Source organism: Eubalaena glacialis, chromosome 3, assembly GCF_028564815.1.
Source record: "Eubalaena glacialis isolate mEubGla1 chromosome 3, mEubGla1.1.hap2.+ XY, whole genome shotgun sequence".
Lineage (NCBI taxonomy): Eukaryota > Metazoa > Chordata > Mammalia > Artiodactyla > Balaenidae > Eubalaena > Eubalaena glacialis.
The window spans coordinates 188,023,223-188,032,306 of record NC_083718.1 but is presented as its reverse complement, the minus strand read 5'-3'; the positions used below and the strand labels follow the sequence as shown (position 1 = coordinate 188,032,306).

At 51.3% G+C, this 9,084-nt stretch overlaps 1 long non-coding RNA gene across 1 annotated transcript; it reads right to left on the bottom strand.

Annotated features, from left to right (window-relative positions):
- Nucleotides 1-601: 601 nt before the first annotated feature.
- Nucleotides 602-8,854, bottom strand: LOC133088969 (uncharacterized). The gene is made up of 4 exons (XR_009700563.1): nucleotides 8,716-8,854; nucleotides 2,557-2,775; nucleotides 1,733-2,033; nucleotides 602-1,399 (listed from the first exon to the last, which is right to left on the bottom strand). It is a non-coding gene; the product is annotated as an uncharacterized LOC133088969 (long non-coding RNA).
- Between the last annotated feature and the right edge of the window lie 230 nt (nucleotides 8,855-9,084).

The following is a 9,084-nucleotide window of genomic DNA, read 5'->3' as shown; positions in this document are numbered from 1 at the left end:
TTGGGTCTTCGTTGCTGCACGTGGGCTTTCTCTAGTTGTGGCGAGCAGGGGCTACTCTTCATTGCGGTGTGTGGGCTTCTCATTGTGGTGGCTTCTCTTGTTGCAGAGCACGGGCTCTAGGTGCACGGGCTTCAGTAGTTGCGGCGGGCGGGCTCAGTAGTTGTGGCTCGCGGGCTCTAGAGCGCAGGCTCGGTAGTTGTGGCGCACGGGCTTAGTTGCTCCGCGGCATGTGGGATCTTCCCGGACCAGGGCTCGAACCCGTGTCCCCTGCACTGGCAGGTGGACTCCCAGCCACTGTGCCACCAGGGAAGTCCTATAACTATTTTATAACTCCCCTCGGCTCTTCCTCTTTGCTCTGATCACCGTGGTGTTTTTTTTTCCCTCCAGCCCTGGGGTGCCTGCTGCCCCCTCCCCCTTTTCTGGCCTCAGAGCCCCTTTCTGCTCCATCTTTCCCTGTCCTCTCTGTCCACATCCCACCCCGAACCGCCTCGCCACTTCACACCCATCCCCTCCTCCCTCTCCCCTCCTCCCCCTTCCTCCACACCTGTAGCCTCTTCCCATGACCTCCTCCCCCTCCCCTCTAATGGCTGACCATCCTCACCACCTAATCAGACCAAGCTAGCTCCCTGGAACCCGGCCAAAATTTCAGCCCAAGAGAGTCCTCTCCTTGGAGGACAGCCCAAGCAGTCTCTCCGCAGATGAGGGCTGCGGTGGGGAGCGAGGTGATTCCAATGGGAGCGTCAGGAGACCAGAACCGGGCGTGATCAGTGTGAACTGGGCACAAGGGCCACACCTGTGTCCATCCTGCCGGGAGCCGCAGATGGCTGGGTAACTCTCGTTGGCTCTGCCCTCCCTCTCTCCGGGGCCAGGCGGTCATCCGAGAGGCGCATGTTGGGGCAGACCAGGCTGAGGCCTCCTGCCTGTCCTGGAATAGCGCTCCTGCCACACTTGGAGAGATGCCCACAGCCAGGGACAGCACAAGCACCCAGCCACTCCTGCAGAGCCGTGAGCCCATCCCAGGCTGATCTGGCCCATGGCAGCTGGGAGGTCCGGCTCTGCCCCCAGCAATCTCCCCAGGACCTTCCTGTGGGCTGCAGGTGGGGATCCGTACCTCGGCTGGGAAAATTCTACCCTGGCCATGGTGCCCAGGGCACACTCACACTGGTGGCAGGCCTTTGAAATTCATCTGCCCAGGATGGTTCACCTCGTGTGGCGCTGCTTATCATGAATTCGGTGCCACCAGTTGAGAAACACAAATGCGGTTCACTCTGCTTTGCACTCCGTGCAGCATGGAAGCCAGGTTTGGGACCAGACAGACGTGAGTTTGAGGCCCAGCAATGCCTCTTAGCTGTGTGACCCCAGCAAGTTACTTAACCTCTCCGAGCATCAGCTTCCTCATCTGTAAAATGGCGATTGTCAGAGAACGTACCTCTAGGATTTGGAAAGTGAAATCAGCTCGTGCTTCTAAAGCCAGGCACAGGGTGCGCACTCAAATGTCTCCTCGGAAAGAAGTAGCAGTAGCTGCTGTCATTGATATTATTTCTCAGCTTGGAGTATAGGAAATGAGGCGTTGTCACAGACGCCCAGGTGGGGACAGCAGCCTCAGAGCCCCAAGCCAGGACCGAATGGTGGGATTTGAGCCCGAGGCCTGACCCAGGCTTTCCCCGTCTTTGCAACCTGGAGCCCACCCTCTCCCACACCCCAGAGATAGAAAGGGAGAATAAGTCCATACCGGGTTTGTTTCCACTCGCTCTCAGAGGAACAGCAGGCCAAGCTCTGCTGGGCTGCCCATTTGCTTTTGTCAGCATTGCTGCTCTATAAGGCTGTTGTCACTGGATGAAGGATCGCGGTAACCCTGTTGGTTTCCAGGGCTTGCGGGGGAGATAACACCCAACTTCCGCTCTGCTTCTCCTGCTTCCAAGCGGGCTGTTTCCTTCCGTCCTTCCTTCATCCTTTTCTTCTCCAAGAGGTCCCAGGTGGTAAACGGGTGGGTGGATAGACATCACAGTACAGGTGGAAGCAGGAACCGGTTGCTGTGAGAGAGAGAACCGTGCTTCTAGTTTCACCTTCTTTCCTATCTGAGCCTTCGCCCGGCAGAATTAGGTATGAGAAAACTACTCCCACCCACCACACACATGCACCCCAATTTTTAAAAATTTTTTAACATCTTAATTGAGATATAATTTACTTACAATAAGCTGTACCCACTTAAAGTGTACAATTTAATGAGTTTTAGCAGATGAATACGCCTGTGAAACTACCACCACAATCAAGATAAAAACCGAATCTATTTAATTGGCTATGGGTGGCCCATTTGTATTATTCACGGCATTTTTATTGGCAGATGGCAGGAACTCAACTCACACTACCTAGGCAAAGAAAGGGGAATGCTGATTTGTGTAACTGGAACATTCAGGGATATATCAGCTTCAGGTATGACTGGATTCAGGAGTTCAAGTGACATCATGAGTGTCCCTTTGCTCACTCGCTTTCTCTCTAAGAAATTCTGTCCCTGTGGCTGATGGGATGACTGCTGAAAGCCCCAGAATAACATACTATCTCTTTATCAGTGCCAAGGGAAAGACATGGTCTTCTCTGATAGCCCTAAGAACTCTGATGCAGCCCCTCTGGGTCGCGTGCCCATCCCCGGATGGGGCAGAATCAGCACCGCTGATATGCTGTGAAGGTTCAGTGATGACATGTCTGTAGCTTGAAACTGGCCATGGTGGGAGCACAGGCAGACCTCAGAGATACTGCGGGTTCGGTTCCAGACCACTGCAATAAAGCAAATATCACACTAAAGCGGGTCACGTGACTTTTTGGTTTCCCAGTGCATATAAAAATTATGTTTACACATAATTTTTATATAATTATGTAGTCTATTATAGACTACATAATTATGTAGTCTATTATAGACTACATAATTATGTAGTCTATTACGTGTGCAATAGCATTATGTCTTTAAAAACAATGTACAAAGCTTAATTTCAAAATATTTTATTCCCAAAAAATGTTAACCATCTTCTGACAACGCCAGGTTGCCACAAAACTTCAATTTGTAAAAAACACAGTATCCGTGGAGCGCAATAAAGCAAAGCACGATAAAACGAGGTGCGCCTGTATTTACACCATGGAAATTGGCAAACGCTAGAAATCAAGGCTTCCCCACTCCACCCCCCAGAGCCGGCGGTTGAACCCAAACACACCACGGAGTCGGCCTACCTAAACCAATGAAACAGGTTCTCCTGAGGAAAGACACGTTCTGTTACCGAAAGAGGGGAAGTAGAGGGGGGACAGACAGAAAGAACAGAAAAACTCCACTTTGTTCCTGCAGAGCTGCCTAGAGCAGATTTCAGAAAGGAATCTTCCAGGGTGTCCTCCCACTCAAAACCCTCATGAGAACACTGACCGGGCCAAGGCTGGACCCGCCACAGAAACAGTCCAGCCAACGTGCAGGAGAAGTGTCCAGGCTCTGTTCCCCAGCCTCCACCTCCCCCCACCACTGCCAGTCACGGAAAATTCAGGAACTTTCTGAGCCCACCACTTTCTGCAAAGCCATACCGGCAACCAGACCCATGATTTTCAGCTTGTTCAGCTATTTTAAAACAACTCTTTCAAAGCAGCCCAGAAATGGGGGCTGTGGCTTGATTTGAGGTTAAACAAATAAGTGCCATTTATCCACCGACACTCTAGGAATGACAGATTTCTTAAGGCAAATTCCCCAGCTATGTGCTCCAGAAAAACTGCCGCCCCAAATTGCTGGGTTCTAGTCTACTGTTCTCCATTTCTGAAGATATTTGGGTTGCTTTCGGCTGCGCTCTGCACAGAGCATTTGGACTGAGGGGTGGGGTTGGCAGCCTGGCACACCACCTCTAGGCTGTGTCAGCCTCCCACCCGGTGCCCACAGGACCCTGGAGCTCCGGGGTATTTCTTGGCCCGCTGGCAGATGGCTCCCCTCCAGCCAAGGGAGCCAGGCCAGACTGCTGGCTATTTGAAGCAGACTGCTTTTCTTCCCATGTTTTGAGGGTAGGCAAGAATGAGAAAAAGGAAGAAGAGAAAAAAAAAAAACCAACAACCACATTCTCAAACAAATAAAACTCAGCTCCACCAGGCAGGAAAGCTGAGCTTCTCAGCACATAGGGTTGCAGGAGCAACTCAACAGAGAAATTTTCCTTTTCTCTCTGAGAGATATCAGTCTTTGGGCCCCTGCTGGACATCTGGGCCAAGAGTTTTCAGCTCTCCCTACTCTACGCACGAAGTACCTGGCAGCAGAAACAATGGTGCTCCCCAAGTATGCCATTTGCTCCCCTGCCTTTCCCAGCTGTGCCGTGTGACTAGTTTTGGCCAATGAAATTGAGCAGAAAGGATGCATGTCATTGCAGGCTGAAACAGCAGAAAGCCCAGGCCGTGATCGCTAGTCTCTCTTTCCTGGCCACTCTGACCACGGAAGCCAAGTGTTCCAGATAGTGCGGCTAGAAGGTGATGGAGCTTCCGCCCGCCTGGGTCCCTGAGTGAGTCTGTGAAGCAGAGCTGCCTGCTGATCTGCTGGGATGTACAGCGTGGGCAAAACCCTTGCTGTGTTCAGCCACTGAGACCCGGGGTTGGCTTGTTACTGCAGCATTACCTGGCAGGCCCGGACTGATTCAAGCTCTGGTGTCCTTTGCCATGTTGTCACTGGGAGAGCCCAGCATGCAAGAGGTGGAAAACCATACTTCCTCCCTTTCTGGCCAACAGCCTTCACCCAAAGGATCGCTTATATTCAGGGGCCCACGGTTCCCCTGTCTCACCAAAGATTTAAGGAACTTCTCTGAGGCTTGGGCCTGGGTCTGTGCCTTCCTTTGAATTTCTTTACAGCACTTGGTTGAACGCAAGCATAGAAATGGTCATCTCTCACATTCTCTCACTGAACAGGAAATGAAGCACTGTCACTGGTGATCCCCCATGAGGAGGGTGGGACTGCCTTAATTCCTGTGTTAAAGATGAGAATATTGAAGCTCAGGGGGCGTTAATGTCCTCCTGAGGTCGCACAGCTAATTAAGGAACTTGAACCTGACCGTGCCTGTCATCACAACACCAGTATTTCTCAAAATGTAGCTCACAGACTCCGAGGTGGGGCCTGGGAATACGCATTCTCAGAGCCCAGCGTGCTAACCATTCCACCATGGAACTGCACAGGAATCTGCATTTTCAAAGCTCCTCGGGCAATAATGATGCTCGCTAAGTCTGAGAACCTTTACACCACCTGCTTCCGTCAGACAAAGCCACCACCAGAGCGGTGGGGTTTGAGGGGCGCAGCAAAGGACCACCTCTCCAACTAAAACAACATCATGTCTCCCCTGCCAGACAGCTCGTTGAAATTCTCCCCAAAGAGCCCTTTCTTTGGGTTCAAATACAAGTTGTCCTAGAAACACTTGAGGCTTTCTCGTGAATTAACTCAGATTATCCCCAGCTAGGAACAACCATCTGTAAGACGTCACTCTGCAAGGGAAGTTTCTGCAGGGAAACAAGACCTTGCTCTGAAAGCATGCATCCAGCTGGAGGCTGCAGACGGGGATGTCCTGGACTGCAGGAAGAGGCTGAGCCTCATGGGGTTGGGGGGTGGGAGGAGGACTCCAAGGAGAAGAAAAAAATGCAACTGCAGGAGGTGGTTAAACCCTCACACATGAGAAAGAATCAGAAAGAACTGGAGTAAAGTCTCAGCCTTACTATTTACTATCTGGGTGAACTTGCAAAAGTTACTTCATCTCTCTGAGCTTCAGTTTTCTCATCTGTGAAATGGAACTACTCACAGAACCTACCCGTAGTTAGGCTGCTGTAAGAATCAAATGCATTTGCACATTCATAACAGTTATCATTTATCCATCCCTTACCATCCGCCAGCAGCCATCCTAAGTGATTCACATATATTAACTCACTTAAACATCACAACTACCCCATGATGTGGTTATTGCTTTACCCATTTTATAAATGAGGCAACAGAGGCACAGAGAGGTGAAATAACTTGCCCAAGGCTGCAGAGCTCATAAGTGTCAGAGTCAACATCTGAACCTAGTTGGTCAGACTTCAGAAGCAATGACCCTGGGGACTTCCCTGGTGGTTCAGTGGTTAAGACTCTGCACTTTCAATGCAGGGGGCAAGGGGTCAATCCCTGGTCGGGGAACTAAGATCCCAAATGCTGTGCGGTGCAGCCAAAAAAAACCCAAAGAGGCAATGACCCTAATGGCAACATTCAGGGTGTAAGTGAGAGCCTTATCTCAAAGGGAAGGATGCCGCTGGAGGAGGGCTGGAGTGGAGTCTGTTGAAGGCTGGAGTCCCTGTTGCCCACGTCCAAATGCAGTCTGAATGGCAGCCATAATTATCGACACAAATACCAGCACTCTTGCTCTGCCTCCAAACCAGGCAGTGTCCTGGGAACAATGTTTTGGTTGTTGTTTTATCTCTTTTGCCTTTTTTAGTGCATCCCCTTAAATAAACTGCAGCGTGGCAAGTAGACAAGGGAACCAGCATCTCTTCAGCAGTTACTACAGGCAAGACTCCGTATCAGGCAAATCCATGTGTCTCATTGGGCCTCACAATTTCATGAAACAGATATTATTGTCTCCATTTTACAGATGAGGAAAGTGGGCCTAGAGAGGTTAAATGACTTGCAGCAAATCAGTAGCACGGTGCTGCTTCAAACCCTTGTCTGTTGAATCCAGAGCCACTTATGAGAAGTGATGGCAAGCCAGGGCTTTTAGATCCAACCCCCGAAGATGAAGTTCCCTGTTCCTCATCCATTCCTCCACGTGCTGAGTGCTTTTGAATGGCTGCTCTATGCCAGGCACCGGCTTAGTGACCGTGGCAACCCGGCTTCGGCTTCATTCTATTCAGCAGGGATGCAGGTCTATCTTAATAGTATATGTGGAGAGATTTCTATTGTCCCCGGGATCTGTGAGGGCCGACCATCAGCCCAGGGGCTGCTTCGCGGGGCTAGGGGGGACTCAGCCTCCTCCTGGGAGAATCCAGGCTCTGGGTGTTTCAGGAAATGTCTGACCTGCCAGGTTTCCGTGTGACTGATCAGTTAGAGCTGAGGAAGGGGGGTTGGCGGCCGGGAGGGGAGGTTTCCCGTCAGCCCAGCTTTTGTCTCTCACATGAGCCCGAGACAGACAAACCACAACCACAGACTCAACCAGCTGTGGAAGCATCGAACAGGAAACCCAGACCATCTGGTGCTCCACTTCCTCTGAAGGCTGTGCAAGTCTGGGTGTGTGTGTGTGCGTCTGTGTGTGTGTCCCTGCCTATGTGCACGTCTGTTTTCTATCCCTCTGTTGTTTAGTGGGACGGGGATGCAGACAGGGTTGGAAACCACAGGCCTTGTGGTGACAAGGACGCCTGACACCCACTCCCCAACCCTTAAGGTGCCTCGTCCCTCCTCAGACAGTGACCCAGGATCTGACCCACCCTCACAGGCCACCCTCCAACACCTAGCTTCACATCACCACGCACTTCAAGAAAAGGGTCTTTTTTCCTTTTGGATTTGGGTGGTTTTAGTGGAACTTGTTTGGGGATGAGGTGGGAGGGCTCTGCTTAAATCTAACTTGGCCTCAGCACACAGACTCACAAAAAGCAGCATCTGGATGAAGGCTGTTTTTAAAACAATTCGAGGAGAATCTGTGGATGACCTCTGAGGCTGTGTGCTGGTCAGGGGGCTGTTTTCCCACTAGTCGTGTTGTCCTCTGTGTAAGGCCTGAGAAAGACAGGCACTGAGAAGGGAAGAAATGTAAGGAAGTGGAAAGAATACCCCCCCACCCCCCTAACCACGGCACGAAGTTTAACTCTCACGTCTGTCATCTTTAGGAGGTAGGATTATGCTCATTTTTACAAATCATGAAATTGAGGTGCAGATGGAGTTCATAACTCACCCAAGATCATTCAGCAAGTAAGGAGCAGGGCCAAACATCAAGATCAGACCTGACTCCTGGCTGCACCGTATCTCCTAGATCTCACTTCATTCTTTCAATGAACAGTAATCATGCCCCGCACACAACTGGTGTTCAATGAATGTTTCTTGAATGAATCAATGAAATGAGCTGTCACGGATGGCAGGGGCTGGCCTCATCACTGTGTCCCCAGGGCTCAGCACCAGTGGGTGCTTCCTAAGTTCCAGAACAGTGACACTTCATTTACCTGGAGGTCATTTACTTAGCCAGGTCGACTGCTTGGATCCTGGCTACAAGTCTGAAAGAAGGTAGAAGGAACCACAAGCTGTCCACAGAAGTCGCAATCCTTAAAAGTTCAAATACTTGGCTCGGAGACCTTCTCAGGCCCTCAGTCGGAGTCTGGTTACCCTTACTTTACAACTCGTGCTAAAAAGTTTGCTTGCTGACCTTACAAGCGTTAGCTGAAAAGCTTCCTGCTAGAGGAAGCTTGCTGGCAACACAATCTGGGAATTCAACTAGCATTTTCAGACTAGTGGGTGGCATTATGGATGGAACAACGCACCGGGAGAGGTAACAGGAGAGACAAACTGCCCGATTCTCGGATATCTGCTAGCTTTGAGAAAGCCAGTTGGAACTATAGCATCTCTGACGATTCCTCTGGCCAAAATTAAAGGAACAGCAGCGAGAGCACGCAGACCTCAACTGTGCTCGCTCACGACTTGGTGTTTAAGAGCTACACATGCGCCAGCCTGAGATGACACACGCGCAGTGTCCGAGGCCGTGCTCGTTTTCATACCTGCTGGTCGGCAGAGCCCACTTCTGAGCCGGGGCTGACGTCATGCAAGCGCCGCGGGTGCGTGACGTCATCCGAGTGCGCCTCCCACGGTGCCGAAGCCCCCGGGCTCCTACTAAGGTGTTGCTGTGGAGACGGGGCGTCAAGCCCCACCCCCGAGACGGGATTGGAGGAGAGCTGGTCATCTGACGTTGGTGAGGTTTCGAAAGCGCGCGGGAGGCGCTGTGGGGCGCTCTCTGCGCGGGTTCTCCTGGCAAGTCAGATACCTTCCCGAAGTTCAGCCCGGCAATTTCCGGGAACGCCCCCCCCTCCCCAAGTTAGAGTCAGAGCCCAAAATTCAATTTGAGGGGCTTCTTGACTTACGGTAGTAAA